The sequence below is a fragment of the Mercurialis annua genome, linkage group LG2 (genome assembly GCF_937616625.2).
Source record: "Mercurialis annua linkage group LG2, ddMerAnnu1.2, whole genome shotgun sequence".
Lineage (NCBI taxonomy): Eukaryota > Viridiplantae > Streptophyta > Magnoliopsida > Malpighiales > Euphorbiaceae > Mercurialis > Mercurialis annua.
The window spans coordinates 15,577,905-15,601,074 of NC_065571.1; the positions used below are offsets into that span (position 1 = coordinate 15,577,905).

Genomic DNA, 23,170 nt, shown 5'->3' on the forward strand with positions numbered 1-23,170 from the left:
CTGATTTGTTAAGAAATATGTTGCTCGAAACTTGAATCATCACAAAAATTACTGAAACCAATATAAATCTGCAGCAAACAATTCAGAATCATCACAAAAATTTAAATAATTCATGAAATCTTAATAAAAACAGGATTTATTAAGAATTAAAAAAATTATCGTCCAGAATTATAAAATATTAATCAAACCTGAAAACACTTTTATTTTACAAAAATATATCATAAAACACTCCAAAATACAAAAATTTAGCAAAATTAATCCATCTAGATGAAATTATGTAAACTATATTGAATTGAATACTTATTTTAATTTGATAATTGTATTCTGAAAGAAGAATTGTGCGAGTGATGCATGGAGTTTTTATGATATAGTATTTTAATGTTTAAATTTACTAGAGTTTTAAAATTTTAAGCGTTTTAATAAAAAAATTAACCATTTTTGAATTACCAGACTACTAAAAAGATCGAACATAACTATGAATTTTACTTTTATTTTAGATATATAAGTGTATCATTATTGATTTTTGTGTGCTAATATGATATAAAGATTTAAGCAAACATAAAATTTATTTTAGTTTTTTTAGTATGTGGATGATCGAAAATCAATTTAAAAATATTTGTTTGATATTATTATAAAAAGTTAAAATATTAATATGAAATAATTAAAAACTCAAATATTGAGATAACTAATTTGTAAAAATTTAGATATTATTGATAAAATATTTTTATATTTATAATTCTTTTATTACACATGAGATTTAAGTTTAAATTTATAAAATTTAAATTAATAAAATAGAAAGAATATGTCTAAGGTTAAGAGAAGTTTACGTTTGATGTTTTATTTTGGCACTTATCTTCATAGATACGTCCGCTTCAAAGGTATTTATGGGTTTAGACGTGTCCCGAAATTTAGAAATCACCTCCAACGTCTAATGGGGTATATGTTTTTTTTTTTTTTGCGGGGGTTTGTTGTCAAATTACCATTTCTTGGAATTTGTGGGTAACTCGGGGTTTGGACGTTACTCCAACCCCAAAGTTACTTCAAAGATAAAAAAAAAAAAATTGCTTGCCTTCGCTCTTCTTTTCTGTCTTTTTTTGTTATTTCTCCCTTCATCTGTGGTGGTATTTATGCCCTGATATATTGTGTTGTACAGCTGTTTTGTTTTTGTTTATTTGAAGTACCTCGGGTGTTGTGTTCTTGTCGTAATTACTTTTATGTGTTTTGACGATTATTTATCCACGTCGTCTCGTATTCCAAAATTTTTAACGTGTTATAGTAAATGGTGTTCTTTTTTTTCTTTTTATCTTGTCGTGTTATTGAAATTTTTAAGGTGTCCTATTTTTTGCCATCTTTATCACTTTTATGTCATACTGTTTATAACTGCTGAATAATTGTGTTTAGGATGCATGTTTAGTCTCTTTTGCGTATATTGCAATAACTTCTGATTTTGGTATTCTTGCTATAATTTCCATGAAAATTGGTTAGGAGTATGTTTAGGGATGCATTATTATGTTTTATATCATTAATTCAAAAATTCCAGTGTTTAGGGAGCATGTTAGAGATAAACTATCTTTTTGTGCATTTTTTACTTTCTTGTCATCATCTTAGAAACGTATGATTTTGGATGATTACTTCATGTTTGATCATTGTAATTCAATTTCAAAATGTTTTAGCGTGTTTTTCTTTGCTTTTGATGCGATTTCCCCCCGACATAGGCAATATGAAAGCGTTCGCCCAATTTCAATGATGACCGAACTCACTAAGATTTAATATATCTCAGATCTAACACATTTCGCCAAAGATCTGAAATTACATATACAATTCAACCACTCTAAAAATTCTATAAGGTCCAGATCTCACGGGTCTTTGAAATCCTTTTCTAATTGGAATTACGTTCCTATTTAAGATTCCTACTCTATTTAGAAGTCATTACTAAATAGTACTCTTGCTAAATAGGAATATGTTTCCTATTTAATTTCATCTGCTTAATATGAATATCTTTTATATTCCAACTCTACAAGGTATTCCTCCATACTCACTATAAAAGGACTTGAGTTATGCTTATACACACGATCAATCAATTACGAATTATATTCTTTTAACCTTAATACGAACTTAAATATCGGAATACTCATGGGACAACCACCATACAATCAACAGTCTAACTATTGTATTGTAGGTTAATCTCTTTAAGAAGACAAAATCTATGAGTAATTAATAAACAATGTATTAATTGTATATATATATCAAAATATATTTATTATTTTTTTAATATATAAAAAATGGCCAAATGCGATACGACAAATATTATGAAAATAAATTTCAAGTAGTATTAATTATTATTTTTAATGTCCAAGTGGTATTAATTTCACTAATTGATTTTAAATTAAAATATGATAATTTTTGTGTTAGTGCAATTACTATATAAAAAAAATCCAATAAATATTATGGATAAAGGAAATATAAGTACATCAAAATAAAATTTGTGAAATACATTATAAAATTTTAGAAAAAATAGTATAATGTTAGTGGTAATTTTTTAAAATACATGTTTCGATAACTTATTTACACTTTTATATGTCAGTTTTTGATTTTTTTCTGACTTTTTTATTTTGCGAAAAATACCTTTTTTTTTTAATTTCACAAATATTTTTTTTCGGTTTTGTGTTTTCACCCAATTTTGGTTTTCAATTTTTTTCGATTTTGGTCAACCGAACCGACCGAACCAACCGATTGCACGGCCCTTCAATTTTTATTAATTTATTCTCTTTTTTATAGATTTTTTTCCTTAAAGTTTTTTTTATTTTTTATCGTGTTTTTATAGTATAACAATAGTGTATATATAATATTTTTATGGTGTTTTTCTAGTGTAAGAATAGTGTATATATAGTGTATATATGACATTTTCGTAGTATTTTTGTGGTCTATATCATAAAAACACTGAAATACACAATAGACACTGCAAATACACCATAAACACTGCAAATTCACCATAGATATACTAAAAAAATGACAGAAATTCACTAAAAATATAGATATCCCAAAAAACACCAAAAATATACTATAAATACACCAAAAATACACTATAATGTAAATATATTATAAAATCACTACAAATACACTATAAATCAATTTGTTCTTTACAAAATCAGTAGCAATAAACAAAATTATGAATAAAATAAAGAGAAAGTAATTATATAAATAATAGAACAATTTTATAAATAAAAAAATTATAGATAAAAAACATAAAAAATTACACAAATCTAAAAACGATATCGAGAAATTTATAGCGCGAACGGAAGAGACGAGACGAACGGAAAACCGACTGAAAACGACGAGAAATCCGTCTGAAGTAAACGAACGGAAGTAGATGAACGGAAGCGCGAACGGAAAAGGCGAATGGAAAAACAACCGAAAGAGACAAACTGAAAATGAAAAGAAAAAAAAGAAGAAAATAAAAAAAAAAGATAAATTTGAGAGAGAATAGAGAGAAACAAAATGGCTATGTAAAAGTTTAACCCAAAATGAGATAAAACTGCTATATATAATGGGTATTTTTATAAATAAGTTACAAAAAATAGGTAGCGTTGGAAATAAGGAAAAGATGGCAAAAATGGTGGCATTATTTTTAAAAAACAGATATTTCGCAAATAATCCCATAATGTTACGCATGTCTGAATTTGATGCCAAGGAAAGATGTTGCATCTACGCCTGTGAAAAATCTGAACCGAACTAAAATGTCAAACCGAAATCAAACTGAATAAGCAAGTATGGTTCGGTTAATTTGATAGTGGAAACGGTTTGGTTTTAAAAAGGAAAGAATATGGCTTTAGGTATTAGGTTCGGTTTGATAATTTTAAAATCGAAAAAACCAAAAATCTAATAAGCAAAACGATGTCGTTTATTCAAGTATATAAAGATATCACTTTACATCCAAATTAAGTATTGGCCTATAAAATATAAATCTTTTTAATTTCCTAAAAATAAATATGAACCAAAATACATATAATATCCCAACAATCAATATATGTGAGTTGTTTTTTATTTCGTATGTAATATATATTTTATATTTTTTATCTATTACAGAACAAGCTACCAATAATTTTAAGTAGCTTTTTATTAGATTAAAAACCAAAAATCATACCAAACCGAATAAAAATATCAGTCATAAATTATTTCGGTTATTGGTCATAAAATATAGTTTGATTTTAATTTCTTATAACCGTAAACTGTGCAGTTTTGCTCTATCAACTACCGAACCGTACCGAAAATCAGGTATTTTGCAAATAATCCCATAATATTACACATGTCTGAATTTGATGCCAAGGAAAGGGGTTGCATCTACACGTGGTAGCTGATTCCTCTACTTGTATACAACTCTAAAAAAACGTATCTCACACTGCGACTTTTCATGAATAAAACAATTGAACTTCGCAATATTACTCCCAGCTGTTGCTAGCTGTCCCTAATCTCGACCCCATGTGACCCACCACCATCTCCCATCTCCAACACCTTTGGCTCGTTTTTTCTTTTTCTCTATCGCAAATACAATTTCAAAAATGAACAAAGAGTTAATATGCCTTTTGATTTGTAATACGAAATTATTTAATTTATACTTTTTAAACTAACTTTGAATTTTTTTATTTTTAGATTAAATTATTTTATAATTCTATTTTTAAAATGTATAAAATATAAATTGAAGATAAGAGATGCAGAAAATAAATTAGAGAGTTTTTTAATTGTTGTAAGAAAATTATTCTAAATCTATTTTTTTTATAATAAAAAATAAATTATGAGATAATTTGATCCAAATATAAAGAATTTTTAGATTAACAAAAAAATAAATTAGAAAGTTTTTTAATTGTCGTAAGAAAATTATCTTAAATCTATTTTTTATAATTAAAAATAAATTATAAAATAATTTGATCCAAACATAAAAAAAATTTAGATTAACAAAAAAATATAAACTGAATTAAATGATCTCATGTCATAAATTGGAAAATAGTGTTTTCAAAAATTTGTATAGAAAAAAGAGGAAACAAATATTATAATATGAACAAATTAACATTATTTTGTTGTGATCTTAAAAAAAAGCATTATTATGTATATATTTTTCTCTCAGAAAAATAATATATTCTAATTATAAAAAAAAAGGATAATATTGTAAAAATTCACCAATTTTACATGTTTTCTCAATTTAATCACATTTTTTAAAACTTCTCATAAACATACACCAACTTACATTTTTTTCCCAAATTCATACACAGTGCTGACGTGTAATTCATTTTTTTTTCTCGGAAGATGTGTAACAGCTTTATTAAAAGTAATAACGACTACAAGAGTCTCGTTTCCAACCACGCTATTTGGGCTAGAGGATTGTTACAAAAGGCCATATCTCTAAGGGTTTGTTTGGCAAACGAGTGAGCCACCTAATTACAATTGCGATAAACAAAAATAAAAACATTGCATGCAAACATCAAGTTTAAAACCATACAATCCTGAACTATTAAGCCTGCGTCTAACTGAATATCCGAGTTGGAGTTCATGGCATCAATAATAATCTTGGTATCCCCTTCAAATATTGGGCTTGGGATATTCAGTCTGTCTGCAAGTAGAATTGCTTCACGCAGGGCCAACGCTTCTGCCGTCAAGGGACTGTTAACATTACTTGAGAATTTTGCATGGGAATGGAGGACCCTTCCCTGGTGATTACGAATCACACAGGCTCCCACCCCTGAATTGCTGCCTGCATGAAAAGACGCATCAAAATTAACCTTCAAAACTCCATCTGGTGGGGGTTCCCATTGCTGCCTATCTCTTCTAGCTGGAATGGACGAGTTGGAGGCGGGCGAACCCGAGCTGTGTTGTACTGCTATATCAAATACATATATTGACATATTAAATCTCAACAAATTTTAAATAAAATTCTAACATTTCGTGTTTTTGCACTTTGTAGTCTAAAAAAGACAAAGTACAGAAAAACTGATTGGAGTTACAAATTGCAAAAATAAAAAAAATGGGATTTGTTTCGTAACGTTTTAAATGTTGGGATTAAATGATATGTTAGAATTTGTTTTGCTAACACCCCAATATTTTATGAGTGATTTTAAATTATTGATTAATAAAAATATATTAAAAAATACATTATTTATTTATTAAGGCTATCATAGGAAGTTAGTATTGATCTAATTAAATAAACTAAATTTTTTAATATGTGTGTAAATGAAACAAGTCTATTTTTGGGAACAGAGAGAGCAATAAAGAATAAACGTTGGAAAGTGTCAAAATAGAGTTAATTTTATATTGGTTTCGTCAAAATTTTACAAAAGTTTTACTAAGTGTTAAAATATTTATATCTTGATTATATAGTTTAATACATAGTTTGACATCTGAATTTTTATCTATTTATCTATCTAACCTCTGAATTTAACAATTTTAAACGTTTAACCTCAACTCGTCCACGTGTCTTTGACGTCTGTGTTCAAACAAAAAACTAGAGCTTCACGGCAGAAAATCTAAATTTAGGTGCATACAACAAAATGACTTAATACATCATTTATTGTTTGACCTCTAAATATTTTATTTAATTCATTACCCCTCTAAATTTATTAAATTATTTTTATTAACCCCCTAAATTTGAAAGTTTTAAATTTATTTAAATTTATATTTCATTTTAATATATATTTAATTTAGTTAATAATTATTAATAAAATATTTTCATACAAAGTATTTATTTCTTTACATGCTTTATATACTATTTTTTTTTAATATATATCGTCTACTTTATATTTATTTTATATATATTATCAGTTCTAAGAAAATTCTAATAATACCTTATTTAATAATTATTTTTATTTAATCTAATATTTATTTTAGGTTATTTTAGTTGTGTTGTTAATTTTAATTATTATTTTCTTTTATAATATATTTTTTTAGTTTATTAAATATTTATTTTATAATTATCATAGTTTATTTATGTTTATTATTTATTCATTTTAAATTCATTTTTCTATTATATGAAATCTATATTTAACTAAATATATATTAAGAATAGAATGTAAATTAAAATAAGTTTTAAACTCTCAAGGGATTAAAAAAGATAATTAACAAGTTTAGAGGTGTGATGGGTTAAACAAAAAAGTTTAGAGGTCAGATAAGTAAATTAGTACAAATTCAAGGGTCAAATGATGTATTAAGACTTATATATTTGGTGATGTGTAAAACGAGCTGGCAACTCAGCTAAAGATCTTTCGCCACGTCAGTGCGTTTAAAACTCAAGGTTTGATATGTCAAACGTTATTTAGAGGTTAGATGGTGAATAAGTATAAGTTAAAGGGTCAAACAATGTATTAAACCTTGATTATATCTATAGTCTTATTTAATGATAGAATCGGTTGGTAGATCTGGTTGACATTCTAAAATTGGCCTAAAGCAAATCAGACCTGCAACCTTTTTTACCTGAAAATACAATTTGGAAGTCCAAGGCCTAATTACTTAAAAAATCCCCACCTTGTAATATTTTTTTTGTTTATACCCTCACCTAGGAAAAAGTTCATTTGTACTTTTTTTTTGATTTTTCGTTTTCATCTCTACCCTAAAATTTAAAATTTTGACAATTAAATTAATTAAAGAATAAAAACATTATAAATGATTAATAATATTAATGTTTAATTAGAATATAAGTTAAATATAAAGAATCATTTTGAATATATTTTTTCAAATGAAAAGAGGTCAAATTAACTTTTAAGGATAGAGACGAAAATGAAAAATCAAAAAAAAAAGAGTACAAATGAACTTTTTCCTAGGTCAGAGTATAAACGAAAAAATGTTACAAGCCGGGGGTTTTCAGATCCATTCATATGCGCGTCTCACATGATTTCCATCTTTCAATTTACCAGCTTTCCAGACTCGTTTATTTTCCTGCATCATTATCTTGTGGACTGTTTGTATGATTGAGATGACATATTTTGAGTATTGCCATTAAAGGAATATAATTGATAAGTCAAGTACAAGAGTTTTGACAATATCCATCGAACCCGGTCTCTTGGTCTGATGCACGATGGTCTCACCCATAAGAGTGTGAGATTGTCTAGTCGATATAAAATAAATTTCCTAACTTAACTAGGTGATGACTCTATTTTTCAAAATCTAATCAGATCCGAAGTCAACTATAAGTCTGGATGAGCACCCCAAAACCCGCTCCGCTCACAAATATTATTATTAATAATAAATAATTAATATTATTTTTAAGAATCGAAAAACAAAGAGCGTTTGCAATAGGAATTGAACTCACAAGTGGAGGTGAGTAAAAAAGAAACCAAACAGCAAAATCAAATCAAATCAAACAGAAATTAAGAGTTGAGTGCTAAAGTGGTTTAAATGATTCAGTTTGGTTTAGAATAAAAAAAAATCAATTCTTGGTTCTGGTTTGGTTTTAGGTCCCAGTGAATCGAATCGAGCTTCCAATCTTTTTATATTTTATATATATGAATTATATAAATTAAAATACTAAATTTATTATATATTAGGACTTTTATTACAAATTAATATTAAATCATCACTTATAATCATTATATTTAGTAAATATATCAATTATAAATATAATTTTAATGACGGTAAATTAAAAATTTGTGGTTTCAGTTTGGACCAAATCGAACCAAAATTTTACTCCAAACTGAAAATACCGTAAACTAAACTAAGGAAGTTTAGTTTGAATTTTATAGGGGTGATTTGTTTTTTTTTCCCGGAAATTTGCACACGAAATTGAGGTCACCCCAATCCACGATTTCAGCAGAATGTTGTTCAGCGCATATATACAGCTATTTGGTTAAAATAAATAGGCTTAATCACTAAAAAACCCTTCACCTTTCAGCCTCTTTTTAGTTGCACCCCGACGTTGTAGTTTTGTCCAATTCACCCAAATTCACACCTTTGGTTTCCAATTTCACCCTCGAAATCAAATTGGACTCTTTTCCACTCGGAAAAATTCATAAAAACCCCAATAAAGTACTTGTTCGAACTATTTTCCACACAAAAAGTTAAAAATGAATGACTTATTTCAACATTTTCAAAATGAAAAAGAGATTTAGTACTTAAGGGTGGAATTGAAACCTAAAGGTGCAAATTTAGGTAAATTGGACAAAATTGCAATGTCGGAATGCAACTGATAATGGGTTTAAAGGTGGAGAGTTTTTTTTTTTTTTTGATAATTGGGAGGGGGGAACGCTTGTGGGAGGAAACGAACCCACAAGCTAGCAGTTTTCTGCCTAACGCTTATACCATTTGAGTCATAGCTCATTGGTTAAAGGTGGAGAGTTTTTTTTTGTAATTAAGCCAAATAAATAATGTTAGTTAATTAATTCTCTTATATTCTGATAATATCTCATACTCATTGTTTTAAGGAGCCACAAGATTTTTTGATATCATTATAGATTATGGATCATTAATTAGAAATGCTTTCTTTAGTCAATTTATCAAGCTTTTAGATTTTTCGCTTTTCTTTTTCTCTTCCTTTGTTTGGAGCATACATTTTATATACCATTTATAAACACACACATACCCATTTATATCTCCTTGTTTTCCGTTATCGTTTCTATACAAAAAAGAGTGAATCAAGAGATAGAGCGGTAGACATGGCTCAGTTACCTCCTAAAATACCTGCCATCACTCCTAATTTGTACCCTTTTCCTCACCAAAACTATCATTCCAATACCACCGCCACCACCGCCACCTCCACCGCCGTCACAAGCACCCATCCGCCTTCTTGGGTTGACGAGTTTTTGGACTTCACGTCAGCTAGACGTGGAGTCCACCGCCGATCTATAAGCGATTCCATTGCATTCCTCGAGATAAACACGTCGCCGATAGTCGGAAATTTCCATAATAATAATAACTCTTCTAACGCATTGATGTCCGGACACCAGGGATTCGATAGATTGGACGATGAGCAGCTCATGTCCATGTTCTCCGACGACATCTCGTATTCATTGCCGCCGGCGTCGTCGAACCCGTCAACGCCGTCGGATCAAAACAGCAACAATGATGAGAAGCCAATTACGGTGGCAGATGACGAGCAGAAGAAGATGACCAAGACCGAGCCGGGGGAGGTGGATAGCTCCGGCGGAGAGCAAGAACAGCAACAGAATTACGCTCCGTTATCTGCCAATGGTGGTGACTCTCTCATATTCGATCCCAAAAGGGTTAAAAGGTAATTTAACATACATGCAAATGGCTTATAATTTTATAGAAAATTCACGTACTAAGATATTTTAAAGTTGGTAAATCTTCATTAATATGTGCCATTTACTGGTCATGTAGGGTTGCATGTGGATATAATTATAAACTAAGCAGCAGTAAATTATACTACTATATAACTTTTTAAAGAGAAATAATTTCTATCGATCCCTTAAAGCTGGATCAAAATTATCATTTTGTCAAATTTTTAATTTTGAAAAGTATTTTTTTCTACATGATATTTAGATATTAAATTAAATTCATCTTAATCCTCCATTATAGGAACATTTCCCAAATGGGAATTTAAAATATTTGAGAAAAATATAGCGACTTTCTCTGAAATAAAAAAAAAAAAAATAATTTTGATATACCAAATCAACATATACCACTTAAGCTTTTAACCTAGTTAATTTGGTTTTAACTTTTAAAATCATCTCATAGGGTGGTAGTTGCTTTAAAACAATTCATATTTTTTCAGAATATTGGCAAATCGTCAATCTGCACAACGGTCAAGAGTGAGGAAGTTACAATACATTTCAGAGCTTGAACGTAGTGTTACAACTTTACAGGTACATATAATATTTTAATTTACAATAGTAAAAATTTAATATATATTAGTAAAAAAATGGTTAAAAATGTTAAATTTTTGATGCAAAATGAAGACGGAAGTATCGGCATTATCACCGAGAGTAGCATATTTGGATCATCAAAGATTAATTTTAAATGTGGATAATAGTGCTCTTAAGCAAAGGATTGCTGCTTTGGCTCAAGACAAGATTTTTAAAGATGGTAAGACATTTTTATCCATCCAAATTTATTTTAATAATCCTCATCATTTCATCTTATGCTATCGATGTTTTGTTGGAGTAATTAAATTGCTTCCATCATCGGAGACATGAGATTTTAAAAATTAATGTTCTATCAATTAATTAATGCATGCATGTGACACAAAACACAAGACATGCTATAGAACTTCCTGGTTTAATTCATTTATATGTATTCCTTTCGTTCCGAAGCTTTATTTTTTATATTGTTCCATTTTAAAATTCTGTATTTTTAGAGTAATTTTATATTACATTTCTATTTTTATCGTTTTTCAAGCTATCCTAAGAGAAATTTCTTACATATTTCAATGGATAAATAATACTTTAGCTCATTAGTGGATTTAAATACGAATAATACAACAATATTAATTTTAAAAATGGACAAGAGTTTTTTTTTTTAAAAAAAGAGGATTAAAAGGACAGAAAAAATATAAAATTATTTTCTTTTAATTTTTTTAAATAATATAATCAAAACTTTTAATTTTGATAGGCTGATAGAAATTATATGTTAATTTTTAGAAATTACATTATGTTTAAAATTTGATTACTAGAAGTTATACTGGGTAAAATTATAGACATAATATAAATCTTTAAAAGATGCATATATAATTTTTTTAATACATATCATAATTAATAATTTATGAATTTCGATTAAGAATTAATTTTTCTAAAGAAATTCAAATTGATAAAATCATTAAAAATGAATAGTGTATTTAGATTTGTAAGAAGAAAATGATATTTGAATTTTTTTGGATTATTAGTTTTTTTTTATGCTTTGCATGTCCTATCAATTAGGCTGCACTTGTCAACTTTCCTTAATTCGACAATCGTCATTTTATTTTAAATCTACCATTATATTATTGGACTATAATAGAAGTGGTATTCTTATAATTAAACTAAAATTCTTGATCAAGAATTCTATCACAAAATGTAAATGATATTTTCTTTCTTATATAATATATATATATATATATATATATAAATTGACGGTTATAATTCGGATTGAAACTTAAATTTATCGAATAAAATAAAATTAATTATTGAATTTGAAAAATTCATGTGGTAGCTCATCAAGAGGCATTGAAGAAGGAAATAGAGAGACTAAGGCAAGTGTATCATCATCAAAACCTCAACAACATTAACAACAATACCAATGAGACATTGCAGCATTGTACGGACAAGAAGGGGCTTCTCATGTCATGAACTAGAGCTTAATTAACACAAATATTTTGAGTTAAAAGGTTATTTCGGTCTCTAAATTTATAATTTGAAGTTAAATAATTCATTTTCAGCTATTTTAATCAATTAAAAATAATATTTAATTATTTTTATATCAATGAAGGACATAATTGTACAATATGGACAAGTTTAAAAATTGAATGATTCAATTTTATTTTTAATTGATCTAAAACAAAAATATTATTTTGAATTGTTTAAAATAAATGAAAATGAGTTACTATTTGATTTTAAATTAAAAATTTAAGGACCGAAATGACTCTTTTGCTCAAAAGATATTTTTTTTTTAAAAAGAATAGGAAAATGAGAGGCTATGGTGGCATTACTGGTGCTAACCTGGACTTTCACGTGATGTGTCTCTATAGATAGTTGGGCATCTGACAAGGTTTTATGACAAAGACACGTGGACTGCTAAGATAGGGAGGTGACAGCATTAAAATCAACATCAGCTTATTGATTTTCTTTTATTCTTTTTTAATTTTTGGATTGCTTTTTTTATTTTTAAAAAAGTTTTCTTTTGAAATTCTTTATGGATTAAAATAACCTATTTTTTTCTTTTCTGAAATAACATTCTTTTCATTTTTTAGGCAATGGATTGTAGAGGTGTTTGGGAGTGGGGTTTTTTTGTCAGTGCCAAGCACTTAATTATTTAGGGAAAGGTTAATGGTGTGATTTTTTTAATCCTTCGGATCAATTAAATTATTTTCTGATGAAATTTTGTTCTTTTTTTATATTACTTTTGGAAATTGTTAAAGTACTTGGAATTTTTGTTTGAGTTCAGCTTGAATTGGCATATTCAGAATAATATTTTTCCTCATTTCAGAAGCCTCATGTTTTTCAATATAAAAAAATTTAAAAGTTTAGTAATATGATTTTTTTTTGTAATAGAATATGTTGAAACAATTTATCAAGAAACTAATTTGCCGAATGATATTATTGGGTAATTGATTCTGACCATCATTGAATTTTTGAATTTTTGAATTTTAATTAGTCACTAAACTATATTTTCTCATTTTAATCACTAAACTTTCATTTTTTTTTATTTTGATATTTCAAGGCCAAAAATGCTTAGTTGGCAGCCGGAAATTGAAATGTGACAACCGGATTTTACAAGTTTTACTTTGAAAATCTATCACATATACATAATTTCACTTTGAAAATGAGTTTTTAGATCAAATAATGCATATATATGGCAAGTTTTCAGGTTAAAAAAATTAATTCCGGCTGCCAGCTAAGCATTTTTGGCCGGAAAATGCCAAAATGAAAAAAAAAATGAAAGTTCAGTGATCAAAATGAAAAATAAAATAGTTTAATGACTGAAATGAAAAAACTCGAAAATTCAGTGATTTTCAGGATCAATTACCCGATATTATTGGCTGAGTCGCGTATTAATGGGATTGACTTTTCTAAGATATTTTGTGGCTCTATTTTCTAATGTAAGCAGTGTAATAACCACGTCGTCTACAGAATAAAACAGCTACATTTAGATGAACATAGCACTGTACTAATCGATCTATTCTACTCTTTAGTGTTTCTCAAGAACTATGTTTAATTTTGATTGGATAATATATCTCTGTCGTTGTTCGTAGGGTTAGAAACACTTGTATACAAAATGAGGAAGATACAATGTATATAGAATTGAAACGGTAACAATCAAATAACAGTAGTAACACAATTATTCATTTCTATTTGCAAAAAAATAATCTCAAACTCGAATTTTTAAATTTAAGGGTTTCGTCCGACAATGATGCTTTAACCAAAATAACCAAGAAAGTTGAACCAGGACTTGATTTGAGTAACCACTAAATCAACATTAAAATAATTAATATGGGAATTAAAAAAATAAAAAAATAATATCAAAACTACTCATAAACAATGAATCAATATGGACATTACGGGATAAAAGCCAGAGTTTTGTTTTTTAATTAATTGATGTGTAGATAAAAATAGAATAAAATTACGCTGAGATCTCTGAATTATATCATAACTAACAGTTTGATACGCCTTACTTTAAAAGTCTACTTAATAGTCCCTCTGTTTTAATTCTGTTAGCTGAGAGACACTTTTGATAATTTAGGAGATCGGATCGTTTAACTGAATTGAAACTGAGGTACCAAATTAAAAGTGAAGAGCCAAATCATTCATGAAATTAAAGGTGGGTGCCAAATTGTTTTAAAGTAAGTATCGAAATTGACGGAGGAGTCTGATAGTTAACAGAATTAAAACTAACAGGCCATTAAGTAAACTTTTAAAACAAGGGATAGCAAACTGTTATTTATAATACGCGTCAGGAATCTCAGCGTAATTTATCTCAACGTAATTTGCTCATAAAAATAATATAATGCTATCCTAGCTATTTATAGGGAAAAACATCGGTAAGAGTCCTGATGGATCCGGTCCGAGATCATCTTGTCTTCTGCATCGCTTCGTGACAAACTTGATATCTATGCGAATTCTGAGTTGTGTCCTACAAGACAAATAAGGTCATATTGGATTTCAGACTCTTGGTCCGAAATCCACTTTAAAGTTTAAGTCAGTATTTATCTCCATATAATACAGAAAAATACTATATAAAAGAGGTAATAAATCTTAACTTGTTATAGTAATAGGTTGGCTTGCCTTTATATAGAGACTTGTCAAATGAGTTTTCTTATAAACTGGCAATGTGGGATTTTGGTACAAATTGGCCATGTGAGGTTTCGTCCTATTCCATCATGTGAGATTTTTTTCTTATTCCATCATTAATCTCCCCGTGGTATCGTATCATGTAAATATTTATGTTTGGTTTGATTCATGATATGTACATGTTCAAATTTCACTTTGTCTCGGAGATCCAGTTTTCCATTTATAATTTTCTTGTGTATCTGGATTTCTCATGATTTTGGAGATACGGCCTTCCGCTGCTTTATCATTCCTTCATATGCCTGGATCTTTTTTTTTAAATACGGCCTTCAACTTTGTATATACTCGATTCTCTCTTTACTTGGAAAATTCGGTCTTCACCTTCTTCATTATTATTCTTGTACGCTCGAATCTCTCATCCTTGTGGAGATATGGTATTCAACACTACATGTCTGAATCTCTCATTACTTGGGAGGTTCAATCTTCAATTTCTTCTTCCTTGTTATTCTCGTATACCTGAATCTCTCATGATTGTGAAGATACGGTCTTCCACTTCACATGTTCGAATCTCTAATTACTTGGAAGGTTTGTTCTTCAACTTTTTCATTATTGTTCTTGTATGCCCGAACCTCTCATCTTTATGGAGATACGGTCTTTGACTGCACATGTCCAAATCTCTCATTAGTTGGGAGGTTCGTTCTTCAACTTCTTCATTATTGTTCTTGTATGCCCGGATCTCTCATCCTTGTGGAGATACGGTCTTCAACTTCACATGTATCTGAATCTCTTGTTACTTGGAAGGCTCGTTCTTCAACTTCTTCATTATTGTTCTTGTACGCCCAGATCTTTCATTCTTGTGATTTTTTACTTCACATGTCCGAAGCTCTCATTATTTAGGAGGTTCGGTTTTCAACTTCTTCATTATTGTTCTTGTACGTCAGAATCTCACATCTTTGTGTAGATACGGTCTTTGACTTCACATGTACAAATCTCTAATTACTTGGGAGGATTGGTCTTCAACATCTTCATTATTGTTGTTATACGCCCGATTATCTTATCTTTGTGGAGATACGGTCTTCGACTTCACATGTCTGAATCTCTCATTACTTGGGAGGTTCGTTCTTCGAATTCTTCATTATTGTTCTTGTACGTTCGGATCTCTCATCCTTGGGGAGATACGGTCTTCAACTTCACATGTATTTGAATCTCTCATTACTTGGGAGATTCAGTCTTCAACGAAATATAATTTTCTTCTATGTCCGGATCTCTCATTCTCTAAGAGATACGGTCTTAAACGTCTTTGTGTCTGAATCTCTCATTATTCGGAGGTTTGGTCTTCAACTTCTTTATTGTTATTCGCGTATGCCCGCATCTCTAATTATTGAGGAGATACGGTCTTCAACTTCTTTATGTAATATTTTACATGCACTTTTGGATCTCTCATTATATTGGAGATACGGTCTTCAATTTTTTCATACAATATAATCTTGTATGTCTGGATCTCCCGTTATTTCAGAGATCTTGTCTTCACATAATATTTCTTTGCATGTCCAGATCTTTCATCATCTTTGAGATCTGGTCTTTATATAATATTTCTTTATATGTCTGAATCTCTCATCATTTCAGAAATTCGGTCTTTTATGGGCATGTGCCTTAGTCTATCTTGTTCTTGAATCTTAAGCAAGGAGTTTCACTCTCCACCTGGGGGTCTGAATTGTTCAGATATTCATTATCTTTGAGATATGGTCTTTATATAATATTTCTTTATATGTCTGGATCTCTCATCATTTCAGAGATTCAATCTTTTATGGGCATGTGCCTTAGTCTATCTTGTTCTCAAATCTTGAGCAAGGAGTTTCACTCTCCATCTAGGGGTCTGAACTGTGAAGATATTTATGTCAGGTTCTTCTATTCAGGCGGCACTTTTTATGGCATGTGTTTGTTCATTGTTTAGAGTTTCCTCTTGTGTCTCGACAATACCCGTATGTATCTTTTTTCATTGTTTCCTTTTTTTGTTTTTTTTATAAGTTCTTTTTTATTTTACAGGGATGTCTCTTGAATTCGGGGCGTTGTCCGTTTTTAGCGAATGTATTTCTCTTCATCTAGTGTCGCTTGAGTTCGAGATGTGGCCCGTTTATGGCATGTCTTTTTCTTGACCGATTGTCGCTTGAGTTTGGAACGTGACTCTTTTGTAGCATTATGCATTTTTCTTGATCGATTGCCACTTGAGTTCAGGACATGGCCCATTTGTGACATTATGCTTTTTTCTTGATCAATTGTCGATTGAGTTCGGGACGTGGCCCGTTTATGGCATTATGCCTTTTTCTTGATCGATTATCGCTTGAGTTCGGGACGCGGCCTGTTTGTGGCATTATGCTTTTTTCTTGATCGATTGCCGCTTAACTTTGGGACGTGGCCCGTTTGCTGTATTTTTCTTTTGAGAAATGTTTCTCAATAAGTTTGGCCGTTGCCTTTAAGAAATGTTTCTCAATAATTTTGGTCGTTGCCTTTTGAGAATTATTTCTCAATATTTTGATCGTTGCCTTTTGTGGAATTTTTTTCTTTTTTTTCCATCGAGTGTCGCTGATATCATCCCTTGGGAGCTGATATTATCTTAAATTTGGTTTAATAATTTATTGGTCGACTGGGCTTTATAGTAGATCAAGTGTGAAAAAACTCATAATATAACATGAATCATAATTTTATGGTGCTCAAAATGACCACCTCTAACACTTAATTCCAAAAAGAGAATACCATACATTTTCTATAGGGCATTTATGTTTTACGTATCGGGCGTATCCATATCCATACAAGATCTTCCATAAACGGATGTAAGAATGCAGGTGAATAACATTATACAATCTGAATGTATAACTAGTCTCGCATAAAATGATATTCATACTTCTTTATCAGAATCTATTATTTAAAATATACATGGATATATATGCTAGCAAATACTTCCTAATTTAATTATCTAATGTGCTTGTCGTATCTCCTACATCACGTTACGACAGACCGATTTTCTTAAGTAAGTACTCGAATAAACCTACTAACCTCTTGCCGCTTGCTGAAGACTTTCAAAAGATGTAGATCTCTAAACTAATCCGAACATCAAAAATTTATTTATAGAAAAGTTGGTTGTTTTCCACAAACGGCGCCAAATGATGGATCCGGTCCGAGATCGTCTTGTCTTCCAGTTCGCTTTGTGACAAAAATGATATTTAGGTGAATTCCGAGTTGTGTCTTACAAGACAAATAAGGGGAGATAGGATTTCAGACTCTTGGTTCGAAATCCACTTTGAAGTTTAAGTCAGTATTTATCTCCATATAATATAGAAAATTACTATATAAAAGAGGTAATAAAACTTAAATTGCTATAGTGATAGGTTGACTTGTCTTTATATAGAGACTTGTTAAATGAGTTTTCTTATAAACTAGTAATGTGGAATTTTGGTACAAATTGGCCATATGAGGTTTTGTCCTATTCCATTATGTGAGATTCTGTTTTATTCCATCAAATTCTAATTGTATTAAGGTTCAATCTCTTATTAAGTCCTAATGGTATTATATCCAAACTTTTACGAGTTGTTACAATTTTATTAAATTTTTTAATTTTTATAATAATAGCCTAATTTAAATATTTTGTAATAATTAATTTTAAAATCCAACTATAACTAGCTGTTACTGGCATTTTGCATTTGCAACAACAAGTGTGTGAAATGCGGGCGTGCCAGGAAGCGGATTCCAAAATATAACTTAACTTCTTAAAACGATTGAGGTTTGATTAACCTTATAACAAGTACTCCAATCAAGTAATGCTAAAACAAAGAATCCAATTGTAAATGTGTTTACTAATTGAATGAAATGAAAATACAAGTGTTTGAGTAGAAATTGCAGAAGTTCAATCGTAAAGTTCTTTACTGATTGAAGAAAATTGAGAATGCTAAGTATTGAGTGTTTTTGCCTTTGGTATGGTTTTTGTTGGATTTGATCGGGGATTGCAAATTGGCTGGTCTTCTCTTATTTATAGCTTTACCATTTGAAAACTACTGCTTCATCTTTCAACTGCACACGTTCTTCCCCACCTTCAGAAACTGTGAATCGTGTCTTTACTTCTGCTCATGTGCCTTTTAACTTCTGTTCTTCTGAAAATAAACTCCTTGGACTTATGGGCCATTTAAAACAATATTTAATGGCCATCCCAAATTTGGGCTTAACCTTTTGCAAATGGACTTGGACCTTTTGGAATTAACTTCTGACGTAGTCAACCTCTAAAAATCAACCTTTGGAAATCATCCTTTAGAAATCGACCTCTGAATTCAAAATTTGTCAACCTTTGGAAATCAACCTCTGAAGTCAAAATTTGTCAACCTCTAGAAATCAACCTTTGAAAATCAACCTCTGAAGTCAAAATTAGTCAACCTTTGGAAATCAACCTCTGAAGTCAAAATTAGTCAACCTCTGTAAATTACTTTAGGCCAATTATTCACAGTACTCTTTTTATCTTTTGAAAAAGAATATGAGTTTTTATGGCCTTTTAGCCATATTTTTAATTTTGGTGCAAACAATGCCCCCTATGTAATTGGCTTTTGAGGAATAAAGCCATTTATATATATTCTTTTACCAAAATTAATTTCAAAGAATTTAATTAAGGTAAGTTTAAAATTTAAAGATTTCGTAAATTAACGGCGTGTTTTTTTTATTTAGCCGTTACAATTTCAAAAAAAAAAAACTTTAAATTTTCAAGAACTTAAAAAAAAAAACTCAAATTTATGTGATGACTTAAAGATCTTTAGGGCCTCTAAAAAGCCCTAGTCTTTTGAATCTTTTTGGTTTTTTTACACAAATCCTCTAAAAAACAACTCTCTATTGTTTTTACCTCACAAAATAAAAATCTGCAAAAAACACTCATAAAGACGAAAAGGTTTGTGTAAATCACCCATTATTCCAAATAAGTTGATTTTATACTGAAATAGGAAAAATCTACCCTTTCTATGTTAAACACCTGTTTAACCAAACTCTGATCTTCAGAAATAGCAGCGCATGCGATTTTGAATTATAATGAAGATGACCATTAATTGAGTACAATCACAGAAGCTTCTCATCGGAGGAAAAGTAACGGGCCGTTATCCGATGGAGAAGAAGGTACTTGTTGCTCATGCTGATGAGAGGAATTCGACACTAGCTGCTAAGATGAAGCAGAGTGCTGAGATTTTAATATTTGACTGGCCTAAATCAGAGATGGTAGCCAAGAAGCAAGATTGCAATGATGAAGTGAGAAAATAGACAACATTTTGTAAATAAAAATCAAAAATAGATTGAAAATTATTTCGAATTCAATAAAATATTCTTGTATTGTGATGCATATGTTTTTTAATTCAAAAAGATATAGGGATGTACTGTTCATTGCAAGGAATTTAATTGGGACTATGTCAGGTGGTTGCAAGTACGTACAAGGTTTTTTTGGTTATAATTTTATGTTTGGAATATATTTTTAAATCATCTATGATTGTGTTGGTTAGTGTAAATGATCTTGTCCAGGTTGATGAACTTTGATATGCCAGTGATTGTTATTGCAAAAAACTGTAAACAAATGCTTTAATTACAATATTTTGCAAAAATTTGAAAATTTGGGATTAATGGTGGTTGTTATTCTTGAAGGCGGTGTTTATAATATTGCAGTGTGGTTGGTGTTGCACAAAGAGCAGTGGCGATGGAAGCGACAGTGAAAGAGACGACGGATTTGAGTTGTAACAAAATGGAAGCGATGGTGATAGGCTTGTGTGGCTATGGAGGAGACGGTGTTGGGCAGTGTTACTTGTATGTAACAACCACCCCAATAACCTTGAGAGACGAGCACATTGTTCAAATCTTATTCTAAATGACCCTAAAAAAGGTAAAAATGTGAACATGTTATCATGTTTTCAACTACATAGAAGCATTAGTAGAAGAAGATTCCTCCACCTTTGGAGAAAAGTAAGAGCCTGAAGCAGGTCAAGCAAGCTCATGCACAAGCATTCACTTGTGGCCTCAGCAACAACATCTAATCCAAACCTATTAATACTGTTGTCCGTGCCCATCAGTTTTGCTTTCCCCTCTCACTTAAAGTATGATCAAATCCCTGCATATACAGCCCAAAGGCAAATTATGAAATCAGAAGTTGGAATTAAATTCAATATGTTCATAAGAACTGTACCAAAAAATTTAGTTTGTGGTATTATTTCAGATTCACATACGGTTCACATCAAGTTGTTTTTTAGTTTAATAGACTGCTAATTACATTTCACTTAAAAACAGTTATTCAATTCTTATAATAGACTATATCTCAAAATTCTCTTTATATAAAGTATCAAATAAAATTGTAAAGAGCAGTAAGACATATTTTTTTTTAAAAATGAATTGAGGCAGTTCAGTTGATATAGGTTCATATCAGGTTCACATTAGCATTAGGTTGATTTTTGGTTTTATAAACTATCAAATACATTTCACTTAAAAGAGATATTCAATTTGTATATTGCACTAAATCTCAAAATTTTATCTATATAAAATTGTAAAAAGAAGTAAAATAAATTTTATAACAAAATTAACTAAGGTAGTTCAGTTGATATAGGTTCACATCAGGTTGATTTTCGGTTTTACAAACTATCAAATACAGTACACTTAAAAGAGATTTTCAATTTGTATATTACACTAAATTTCAAAATGCTCTCTATATAAAATGTCATTTAAGATTATAAAAAGCAGTAAGACAAATTTTATTAAAAATTTAATTAAGTTCAGTTGATATAGGTTTACATCAGGTTCACATTAGGTTGATTTTCGATTTTATAGACTGTCAAATACATTTCACTTAAAAGAGATTCAATTTGTATATTACATTAAATCTCAAAATTCTCTCTATATCAAATAAATCTTAAAATTCTCTCTATATAACATGTTAGTTAAGATTGTAAGAGAAGCAAGACATATTTTATTATAAATTGAATTAAGGTAGTTCAGTTGATATAGGTTCACATCCGGTTAACATCAGGTTGATTTTCGGTTTTATAAAATATTAAATACATTTTACTTAAAAAATATATTCAATTTGTACATTACACTAAATCTAAAGATTTTCTCTCTATAAATATCATTTAAGATTGTAAAAAACAGCAAGACAAATTTTATTAAAAAATGAATCAAAGTATTTCAGTTGATATAGTTTACATCTGGTTCACATCAGATAGATTTTTAATGTTATAGACTATCAAATACATTTCACTTAAAATGAAAATATTTATAACATGCTTTGTTTTGGATTCACTATAAAATACAGAAACATAAAAATTTACTGCTAAAATTATAGCAATCATTTAACTATAATTACTATAGCAACAATAGTAATATGCTTTTCAACAACTCCAACTGCAAAAATAAAATTATATTCCACAATACACCGACTAATGCTGAAAATGAAAATATTTACAGATTCATAATAGCTCTTAGAAACAACAGTTCTATAAACAACCAACAAAAATTTCATTTTAAAAAAGTGAAATAGATACATAGATCACCTAATCAAATTGGCATATGCTAATAATAAATGAAGAACATTAGATAAAGTATAAAAATGAAACACCAAATGAAGTTGAAGCTTATTGAAAAATTTCATTATCAATCATGATTCTTACATTTCCACTTTGCGCTCTTAACCTTCAACATGTGAATTCAAATTTGAACCTCTCTATCCTAGTTGGATTCCAATTCCACTATGTTCGACCCGATTCATGACTATAGCCACAAAATGACGTCGCAAAACTCAACAGCTTGTTAATCGGTCTCTCTGCTTCTTGCCACCGCCGATTTAGCTCTTGAAGGACACTGATAATTTGGATCTACTACTAAAACAAGCTATTCAGTTGGTAATAGAGAAGCAAGCACTGTTACTCAAATTGATGGCCATAAAGATGAAAGAATGGTTGAACAGTGGCAATCAAAAGGAAATATTGGTCCTCTAGTTTCCGATGAATCTCTTGATCGTCAAATTTCTCTCTATAAACGAACAAAAAAATTTAATTCAATTAAAAACCAACAACATTAATAAATCATAAGCAAAATTAAATCAATTGAAATTTATTATCATTATGAAAATAACAAAATAAGATTCTTATAAGACAATCAATGGCGCACCATCATTGTCGGCGACAAAGCACAACCTACCACTTTCGATCAGACTATAAACCACTGTGGCTGACCAAAAATAACGGTTTTATCTT

General features: G+C 29.5%; 1 pseudogene; it reads left to right on the plus strand.

Moving 5' to 3' along the window:
- Nucleotides 1-9,485: 9,485 nt before the first annotated feature.
- LOC126666785 (basic leucine zipper 61-like) lies at nt 9,486-12,788 on the plus strand (annotated as a pseudogene).
- Nucleotides 12,789-23,170: the final 10,382 nt, after the last annotated feature.